Here is a 9,382-nt window from a genome sequence, read left to right as displayed (position 1 = left end):
ATGAGTCAGCTTGACTGGGTTATGGTGGCCAGTTGTTTGGTCAAGCAAGCCTTGACTTGATAGTTTCTGTGAGTAGGTAACAGGTGGACTTCACTCATTGGTCAGTGGCTGATTACATCTGCTGTAGAGACCTTAAAGTATTTCAACCCTCAGAAAGGAGACTTTTTATCTCTACTTCAGACAGACAGCTTCTCCTGGGGAATCCAATGTCATCTTCATCAAGTTTCCAATTTGCAGCCTGCCCTATAGATTCAGATTTATCAATCCCCTTGGATGCATGAGTGATTTCAATAAATCAAAATGGATACCTATCTTATATCCAGCAATTTCAACACTGGCTATTTCTCCAAAATAATGACAACATATATCCACTGAAAGACATGTGCAAGGATGTTCCTTGCAGCTCCACCAGGGGGCAGAGGCACTCTCACAAAGGCTCTTCCACACAGGTTTTGGATTCACAGGGCCAGTGACAAAAACCCAAGACTACCTCTTAGCAGGCAGACTGTAAGCAAAATACTTGACCATCCTGTGCTCCATTTCCTTCATTTGTAAGATAAGTGATAGAACCTACTTCAACAGGAGTTGTGATATTAAATGAGTGACTCTCAGGAATAGGTGCTGGAAAGAGGAAGTGCTTAAATAGCATTAGTCATATGATGGTGATAAAGGTGAGGGACACCAGCCTGGGCTGATCTAAGTGTGTGGGAAGGAGGCTGTGCAGTGGAAAATTCTTACCCATCATTGTGCTTAAGTGTCCCCAATGTCACCAACACAGCTGTCCCTCAATTCATACCCACATCTCCTACTGCCAAAGGCTCATCACAGGGGATTTCCTACTACATTTTGCATAGACAAGACCTCAAGCTCCCACAGGGAGTCTTTACCCTGCTCCCTCTTTCTTGTAGCTGCACCCACAATAAGTGAGGACACTGCCACCCATGGACCAACATGGGGCTATAGGTGAGCATCATCAGGGGTCAAGCAATATCATGGACAACACAGCATTGGCATCATCAACTCATGACTGGAACAATATAAACTTACCATGCCATATAAAAATTAATTTTAAAAAAGATCCACACACTATGGGCTTATGGCTAAAGCTCAATTTGTAGAGAGAAAGACACAAAGTAAAACTGGTATTTCCACACCTTCAGGTGGAACCATGCACTGCTCTTGTTCTCAGCTGGCAGAGCTCAGAGCAGCAGAGCCTGCAGGGGCTGCTCCCTGAGTCAGGAGCTCAGGCCATTGCACCTTCAGGGTCTGCAGTACCAGGAGGGTCTCTTCTGCAGATCTGGGAAAGACGGGGCATGTCAGGCCCACTGCAGGCCCTGGGGGAAGGGTCAAGCAGGTGGGGTCATGGCATGAAGCAATGCAGGGAAGGAATTGCTGCCTCCAGGACCCCTGGGCCACAGGTCCTATTAGAGGAGGAAAAGGACACTCAAGGAGTCATGGCTCAGTCACCTAGGATGTGGGTCTTTCTCTCTTTGGACTCTGGTTTGTTTCTTGTAACACCCACACACACTCACTCAGAGATACACATAATTGCACACACAACAGCCCAAGGTTTCCAACTTACCAGAACCTGCCATACATACACACTTCTAAACATACACAGATGAGCATTAACACACCACCCAGCACACACTCAGACATGGACACCCTGATATGCCGACCCCAGTGCCCATGAGCTCCTACTGGATCCACCTCAGTTTCTGTACTGCAGCTGCTGAGCCTCGTGTGCACACCCTGGAGCCAGCAACATTTGCTCCCCAAGGGCTGCTGGGAGCCTCTGCTCCAAGGGCCTCAGCCTACAGGAAAGAGCAGAGGCTGGAGGGGCCAGTCACTTGCTCATGATGCCATGGCTTATGAAGGGCACACCTGGATCTGGAACCCCCCACACAGGGTCTGGTCCCTCCCCAGAAGCCTTCTATGTGAGGAGCTGACATACTCTGCCCTCTGTCCTGAGCCTCTCCTCATGGGAACCTCAGTTTTCTTCCTAGTGGCTCAGCTGGCCTCACGGCCATGTGAGAATCAGGGAGAGAGCAAGTGGCTGTGGTCCACTTGGATGTCAGCATCGTGGATAGGGAGCAGAAGCTGAGCAGATACCAGTTCTGGCTTTATACAGGTCAGAGAGCAGCAGCATCAGAGAGGAATAACCTCCTGAGAAAGGTCTGCACTCAGGATGTTTGATGTGCCCATTGCTGAGGGTGAAGGAGCCTGTGGAGCTGGATGGCTCAAACCGCCAGTGCTCCTCTGGTCTAGGAATAGCAGCTCCACATACACACCTGCTGTTCATGTTTGCTAAAGGCCCATAAACTCTCCTTCCCTATGTCTTTGACCATTAACATCACAAGGGGCACAGCTGAGCATCTTTTATATCCTGAAATAGCCTGGAATACAAACTTCTGCAAAAGCACCTTCTGTACCTGTGTAGTCTCTCCTTTCACACCATGTCCCTTTCACCATAATTTTTAGGACAGCCACATTCATTTTCTTCCTGAATTCCTAAGTCATAGGTCTAGGTAATTCATGCCATCTGTAAGTAGTTTTCAAGATGAGGGTGGCTGTGCTGCTCTTGTCCTGGTCCTGGATTAGGGTAGGCAAGAGTAGGCCAAAGTGGAGGATGAGAAGTGTGAGTCCTCAGGCTTTCTTTTAAATTACCACAGGCTTGATGTTGAGGATGGTAGGCCATGGATGCCCTGCTACAAAAAGAAAGGTATTTTATTCTTAATTACTTCTCATAAGCATATTAAAACAACAAACACTTTGCCAAAATGTCCCAAAAGACCCCAAGAAATACTTCTCCCAGAAAGGAGCCAAGGAGAGGGAGATTTTGAGGCAGGGCTGTTTTTAAGGCTGAAAGGTCTTCTGAGAGCATCCTGATCCCAAGCACATGGGACCACAGTCACCTTCTGATTTGTGGGACTCTACCTGTTGAATCATAGAAGTTAAATTTTTTTAAGCCATCCATTTTTCTTTCAAAATTTTATACTCACTCCATTAAACTGGGGGTCAGGGAAGGAGGATGAAAGACTGATGTAAAATTTTTCCTATAGAAAGGGAATCCAGGTGATGAAGACACACATAGAGGTAACCATGGGGTATGGTCATAACTGGAATAAACTCCCCTTATGCACATCCTTCTATCACCCAGCCTCAGCTCAGATCTTGAAGACTCAGAAAATGACAAAGAGATGCAGCTTGAGAAGCAATGGTAGCTGTGTACACAGAACTCAGGGATGGTGTAAAAGGAAGGGGAAGGCATGGTGGATTGAGACAGTGCCAACTAGGTGTCCACAGCCAACAGAGTAGAGGGAGGACCACACAACTGGACAGAGAAAGCTGAGATTACAGGCCCTGGACTGCAGTCATTGCTGTATGTTCACCAGTTCAACTGCATATTCCAGGCATGGCAGTACCTCTTCCTTCATGCCAACCACTTCCTTAATGTTTACATTTCAGCACATGATGCTGATGATAACAAAAACAATATGTACAACAAGAATATATTTTGAGTTGGCAGACACTTTTCTAAACACTTCACATGGTTTTTATTATTTTATCCTTGCAACTACAAAATGAAGATGAAGACGAGAATAAAAAGAAAGCTGAGTGGCAGAGCAGTACCTTCCCAAACTCACACAGATAAGCACGAAGATCTCAGCAGACCAGGTCCCTGCCCTCATGGAACTTTCAATCCAATGAGGAGAAAGGGAAACATACAAGCATGTGGTGGAATAAATGGCCTTCCTGGCATTTTGTTTGTATTTTCTATTATAATTCCTGACTTTTCCTTTCTTAGTCATGGAGAATGAATTGATTTCCTTTTTCCTTCCTTCTTATGTTTTCTTCCTTTTCCTGTATCTGTTTATTTATTATATATCCTATTATTCAGTCTTCCAATGGCCAAAATTATACTTTTCAACAGATATTCGAGTATCTTCGTATTGATTTCATCATTATGCATAATCCCCACTTTCCCTTCTTTCTTGATAAATTCCCATGATTTGCTGAACTCTTGTGGAATTCTAATTCCAAATGCCAATTCATGCATTGTTTTATTTCATTCTACATTGTTTAATGATTTTTCAGAACCATATTAAAATGTCCAATCTTATTTACAAACATTAATGGAAAAATAATCTAAACAAAATATAAATAGATTCAATGAGTCTTTTTTCAACTCTGTGTTTCTATTCCTATATCTTCTTACTCGGATTCTTCTTTATTGTAGTATATCCTCAAGAAATTTCCTTTTCAAAAATATTCATGTACTGTACATTTCTTGTGTTGTGAGCATCCAAAATAAAGGTCATTTGCTCCCATAAATATGAATTATATATTGTCTCAGTGTAGAATTCTCAAAGTTGTTTTCCTCAGAAATGTAAAAAATGCCACCTAGTAAACAATGTCACAAGGAAAAGTCCAATGCCAGTTTGATAATTGTCCCTTTTAGCCATTTTCTCTTATCTAGAATTTTTATAGCATACACACACAAATGTTTTTCCTCATAAATATTCAAACAGATGAATAGCAGCTAAACCTATCAAGTTACTAACAAGCATCATTACCTGTGAAAAACAAACCTGGACACCAAGCAAATAGATGCATATTGTAAGTAGAGGGAGAAGGCAGATCAGAGGAACATCAAAGTGCCTCAGGTGACAGGAGGGCCTTGGCCTGGCATCCCTCCCTTGGGTTTTGACACATTTAGGTACTGACACATCTATAAATGCAGGACTGAACCTCCTTCCTCTCCACCACACTCGGTCTCCTGCTCTCCTGTCCAGGGCCCAACTCCCCAGGTGACTCTCAGCCATGAGGACCCTCACTGTCCTCTCTGCCATTCTCCTGTTGGCCTTCCTGACTCACTTAGCTTCTCAGAGAAAGCACTGAGAAGCTTTCAGCCCAGGAGCACCCCAAGGCCCTGACCCAAGATATGGCCATTTCCTTTGTGGGAGATGAAATGTTGACTCAAGAGGCTGCAGGTGAGCGCCCAGAAGTGCCACCAACAAGTCACAAAACCATTGGGAGGTGAGGGCCTTCAAGCTAGAGACTCTTCTACAGTTCTTGGAACACCAGAGGATTGGGTTCTGGAGGTGTGGGTGGGAGACTCAGCAGCTTCAGGGTCAGAGGCTCTTCAAGTTGCTCCTTAGCATCTACAGCTGGTGCTGAAAATCTGGGGTGTGTGGATGGGTTGGAATGAGAGCTGAATAATCCTGAATTTGGAAGCTGTATTGCAGGGGGTATGATAAGCTGTAAATGATAGACTAGAATGGTCAAAGAACAAGGTCCTTCATGAGCACTCAGAGTAAGATTACTTTTGCTTTATGACAAACACATGAATTCTCTCCATCCTTTTATGATCAGTGTATATTGGTTGATTAGTGGCAGTCATATCACTTCTTAGAGTAGCTCTCCTAGTTGGCTCTGCCTCTCCCCCTTCCCACCTTTACCACTGTACCTGACATGGCCCTTCTTTTCCCAGGCTCTGAGCAGAGAACCACCTGCTCTTGCAGATCTGGTATCTGTTATTTCCTTGAGCATCGCATGAGGACCTGTACTGTCAATGGCAAACAATATAGCTTTTCCTGCCATGGACCTGTGTCAAGTAAGATGCAAAACTGTGCAAAATCCAATCTGAAGGTCTTGAAAAGAGCGATTTTACTCTTTATATGTTTTGCTTTTTCCTCCTTCTCTATCCAAAATAAAGTGAAAGAATCATCCTTAGTGTCTTTGGCCTTTGCTTATTTGTTTGTGTGAGTTGGTATGTGGCTTGTTTGTGCAGTTCCATTTTATTGTGAATTCCATCTTGAATGGATTACATTAAGAGGAACCTGCCTTTGCTGCCCAATGATCCTCAAGTTCAACATCAATTAAAATAAAAAAAGAAAATAATGGGTTAATAGGTCAGTTTGAATCTAAAGAATTCTATATGTTCATAATGCTTTACAAAAGATAGACATCACTATAAAATTTATGAAAATGTGGTTGTTGATTCAAAGGAAATGTAGGTACAATAGGCTGCTACTTTACATTAATTTTAATTAGTGGGAAGTCATTGATACATATGGAAATTTTTCTTTAAGCAAATATGTTTGATATACATAATTTTTCAGTCTTTATAAATGGCATAAAGTAAACTAAAGCTTAAGTGAATCACAGGCCAAGAAAAAATGAGAAGCGTTCTAAGAGGAATGGCTGACCAGCCTAATGGATTCAGTTAATAACCAGAGAAGAGAGCCCAGAAGCTGGTCAATGTGATGATGCCAATAACTAGTGAAACAAGGGTCCCCCTAGACACAAAAATATAAATAAGTCCAATGTCCTAGAAAGGATCTGGTCTGAATCCTCCACCCTTATGAAGATTTTAATTCTATGAATTGTAATGACCCCTACTAAGTTTAATAAAATGCAGGCAGACAGGAAATATATATGTGCTTATAATACCAATGAACTAAGTCAGCATATCAGAATAAGACAATTTCTTATAAACTGACTGCCAATCAAAACTTAATAAACACCTTATTTGTGGAAAGGCATGTTTTCAATATTAATTTTTTTTAAAAATGCAGTGTTTTAAGAGTGCCATGACATGAGAAAAGGAAACATTTTTGTTATTGAAAATAATAATCTGTCCTTGGGGTTTGAATCATCTTAGAGACACAACCAAGTCCAAGAGTCAGCTATTTGACACCAAAAACTGCAACCTCATCTTGCCTCCTATTGGATGTGGTAAGATTAGAAAACCCTAGAAAGGATTAAAATCAGGACAAATGAGAAAAAAGTTAAGTTCACTTTTGTACACTTTTTAAAAAAATATTTATTTATTTATTTATTTAATCCCCCCTCCCCCCAGTTGTCTGTTCTCTGTGTCTATTTGCTGCGTCTTGTTGTCTTGTTTCTTTGTCCGCTTCTGTTGTCGTCAGTGGCTCGGGAAGTGTGGGTGGCGCCATTCCTGGGCAAGCTGCACTTTCTTTCATGCTGGACGGCTCTCCTTACAGGGTGCACTCCTTGTGCATGGGGCTCCCCTACGTGGGGACACCCCTGCGTGGCACGGCACTCCTTGCGTGCATCAGCACTGCGCATGGGCCAGCTCCACACGGGTAAAGGAGGCCCGTGTTTGAACCGCGGACCTCCCATGTGGTAGACAGATGCCCTAACCTCTGGGCCAAGTCCGTTTCCCCACTTTTGTACACTTTTGATATATCAGTATTAATAAGTTTATTATACTTCTTGAGTATGTTTATCTGCCATTTAAGTTGTTAGAGGTGTTCAAAACAAATCAGGCATACTAGAGTTATTGTCTAATATAAGTTCCATAAGAGAATTTAAATATCAAATTTGTATCAATATTTAATTCCCAATATAAATACTTCTGGTTTTCAGTTTTGTTTTTTTTTTTAGCATTAAACAATGCAAATAGTGGTGAGTTTTCTTTGCTGTGCGCTGACATCCTTCCAAGACTTTAAAGAATCTACAGTGAACTCCAGCCTGGCCCTTCCATTCCCACCAGAGACCCTTGATCAGAGTTCTCTTTCATGTGAGGAGCCTGCTTCTCTGCCTTTACATTCCAATATTCTAAGTGTCACAGTGTCCCTAAAAGACCTTTCCCCGTTCTTCAGAGAGGTTATAATCAAGTCCCAATTCCTCCATTCTATACCACCTTTCACCAAATTTAATATTTCTGAAATTCTGTATGCACCTTCTATCTACATGAAATGCAATTCTATAGTGTTTATGCTTTGTTTTATTTAATTCAACTTCTATAATTGCATAATACATAAAATTTTAGGGTCAAGGGAATACGATGATATAGTGAATATCCATTAATCACCTACTTTTGTCAGTTATTGCTGCCAATAACTGCCAATCATGCCATGCTATGGGGTAGGAAGAATGGCTATCTTCATTTGGAAGCTGAAGAGATGGAGATGGGAAAGATCTGGGCTTTCACCCTTATGTCCATCTGCCTCCACTGCCAGTGTTCTCATGATCTATCCACCACCACCTCCAAACCACGTTAAAACTTCCCTATTCTCCTTGCACATTTTTTTTTTAGGAGTTACTGGGATCTGAATGTAGGTCCTTGTACATGGGAAGCAGGTGCTCAACCACTTGTTGGACAACTCAACATGCTCCATACCACTGAATTCTAACATCAGTAGTCAACATTAATGTTTCTCAACTTCTCAGCTATATTGAGTCTAATTGATCATTCTGTCCTTCCAGAACACTTACTGCTGGTGTGTTCTGGCTTCTGCTCCAAAACAAATGACAACTATCTTTGGGTTTATTGAGGCAAACTCCACTGAAAAAAGATGTCTTTTGCTCAACTAAGTGCTACCTGATATAACTGCTACTTTCAGGAAAAATTTTGTGTTTTGTCAGCTCGTATATAACCAATGTATCCAACCAACAGTCTGCCCTTAGGAAAAGGCTGCCCCTATTGCAGACAATATACCAAAGAAGGTGGGGCCACAGCACTCTGAGAAGATAAACTGAGCTAAAGACTCTGCTCAGACAAGCAAAGGCTCCAGAGGATTCCCAGAACTAGGAAGAACAGCTATCAAATAGCTTGCTTAGTGGTTCTTGGGAAGTTCAGGTAAATAGATCATAATAAAATATTTTTTCTCTGATCTTTGCTCAAAATCAGCCTGATTTTCCCTTCAATTAATTCCTCTTTGATTCCAGACTATGCTTCATTTCACTTGAGGCATGAAAATGTTATTGTTCTGACCCATATGCTAAGCATAAGCACACCCTCCCCATCACCTTGTAAAACATGGGGATCACATATTTCTAACAATATGTTGGAGTTTCATCAGTTTAGGGAAGGAGGTATAGACAAGGATGCAGATATTCAAATAATTGAGGAGGAAGAAGGGTTATCAACACTTGTTATCAACACTAACTCAACAATAGAGGCAGATATCAGATAATAGAGATGTGTAATAAATGGAGCTGTTAGACCAGAGAGCCATCAAAGTGACACTGAAGGCAGCAAATGAATCAGTCTTCCCAGTGCACTCTATATCTGTGTTCTGTCTCCACAGGTTGGGTAATTCTCCTAATAGACCAATATAAACATGAGCATAAGATATTTCCATTCTCCAGAGACATAGCTAAGCATCCACTACTTCCCAGCCATTTTGCAAACTCAGCACTTCCAAATTTTCCCTTCAGTTACTGGAGACCCCAAATGTTCTCAACACTTCTTTCTCTGTATTTTAGTTTCTCTGTGTAATGACTTCTCTGCTTTCTTTCTGTCTTTTGATACCTTCCCTTGCAAACAACTGAAGATTTTTCCTGTTCTGTTCAAGTGAAAAGTATCCACAGAAGTGGATTTCATATGCTTATCCAATCAACATGCACT

This window comes from Dasypus novemcinctus, chromosome 25, assembly GCF_030445035.2.
Source record: "Dasypus novemcinctus isolate mDasNov1 chromosome 25, mDasNov1.1.hap2, whole genome shotgun sequence".
Taxonomy (NCBI): Eukaryota; Metazoa; Chordata; class Mammalia; order Cingulata; family Dasypodidae; genus Dasypus; species Dasypus novemcinctus.
The sequence above is the reverse complement of the archived record's forward strand: the minus strand, read 5'-3'. Positions refer to the sequence as shown.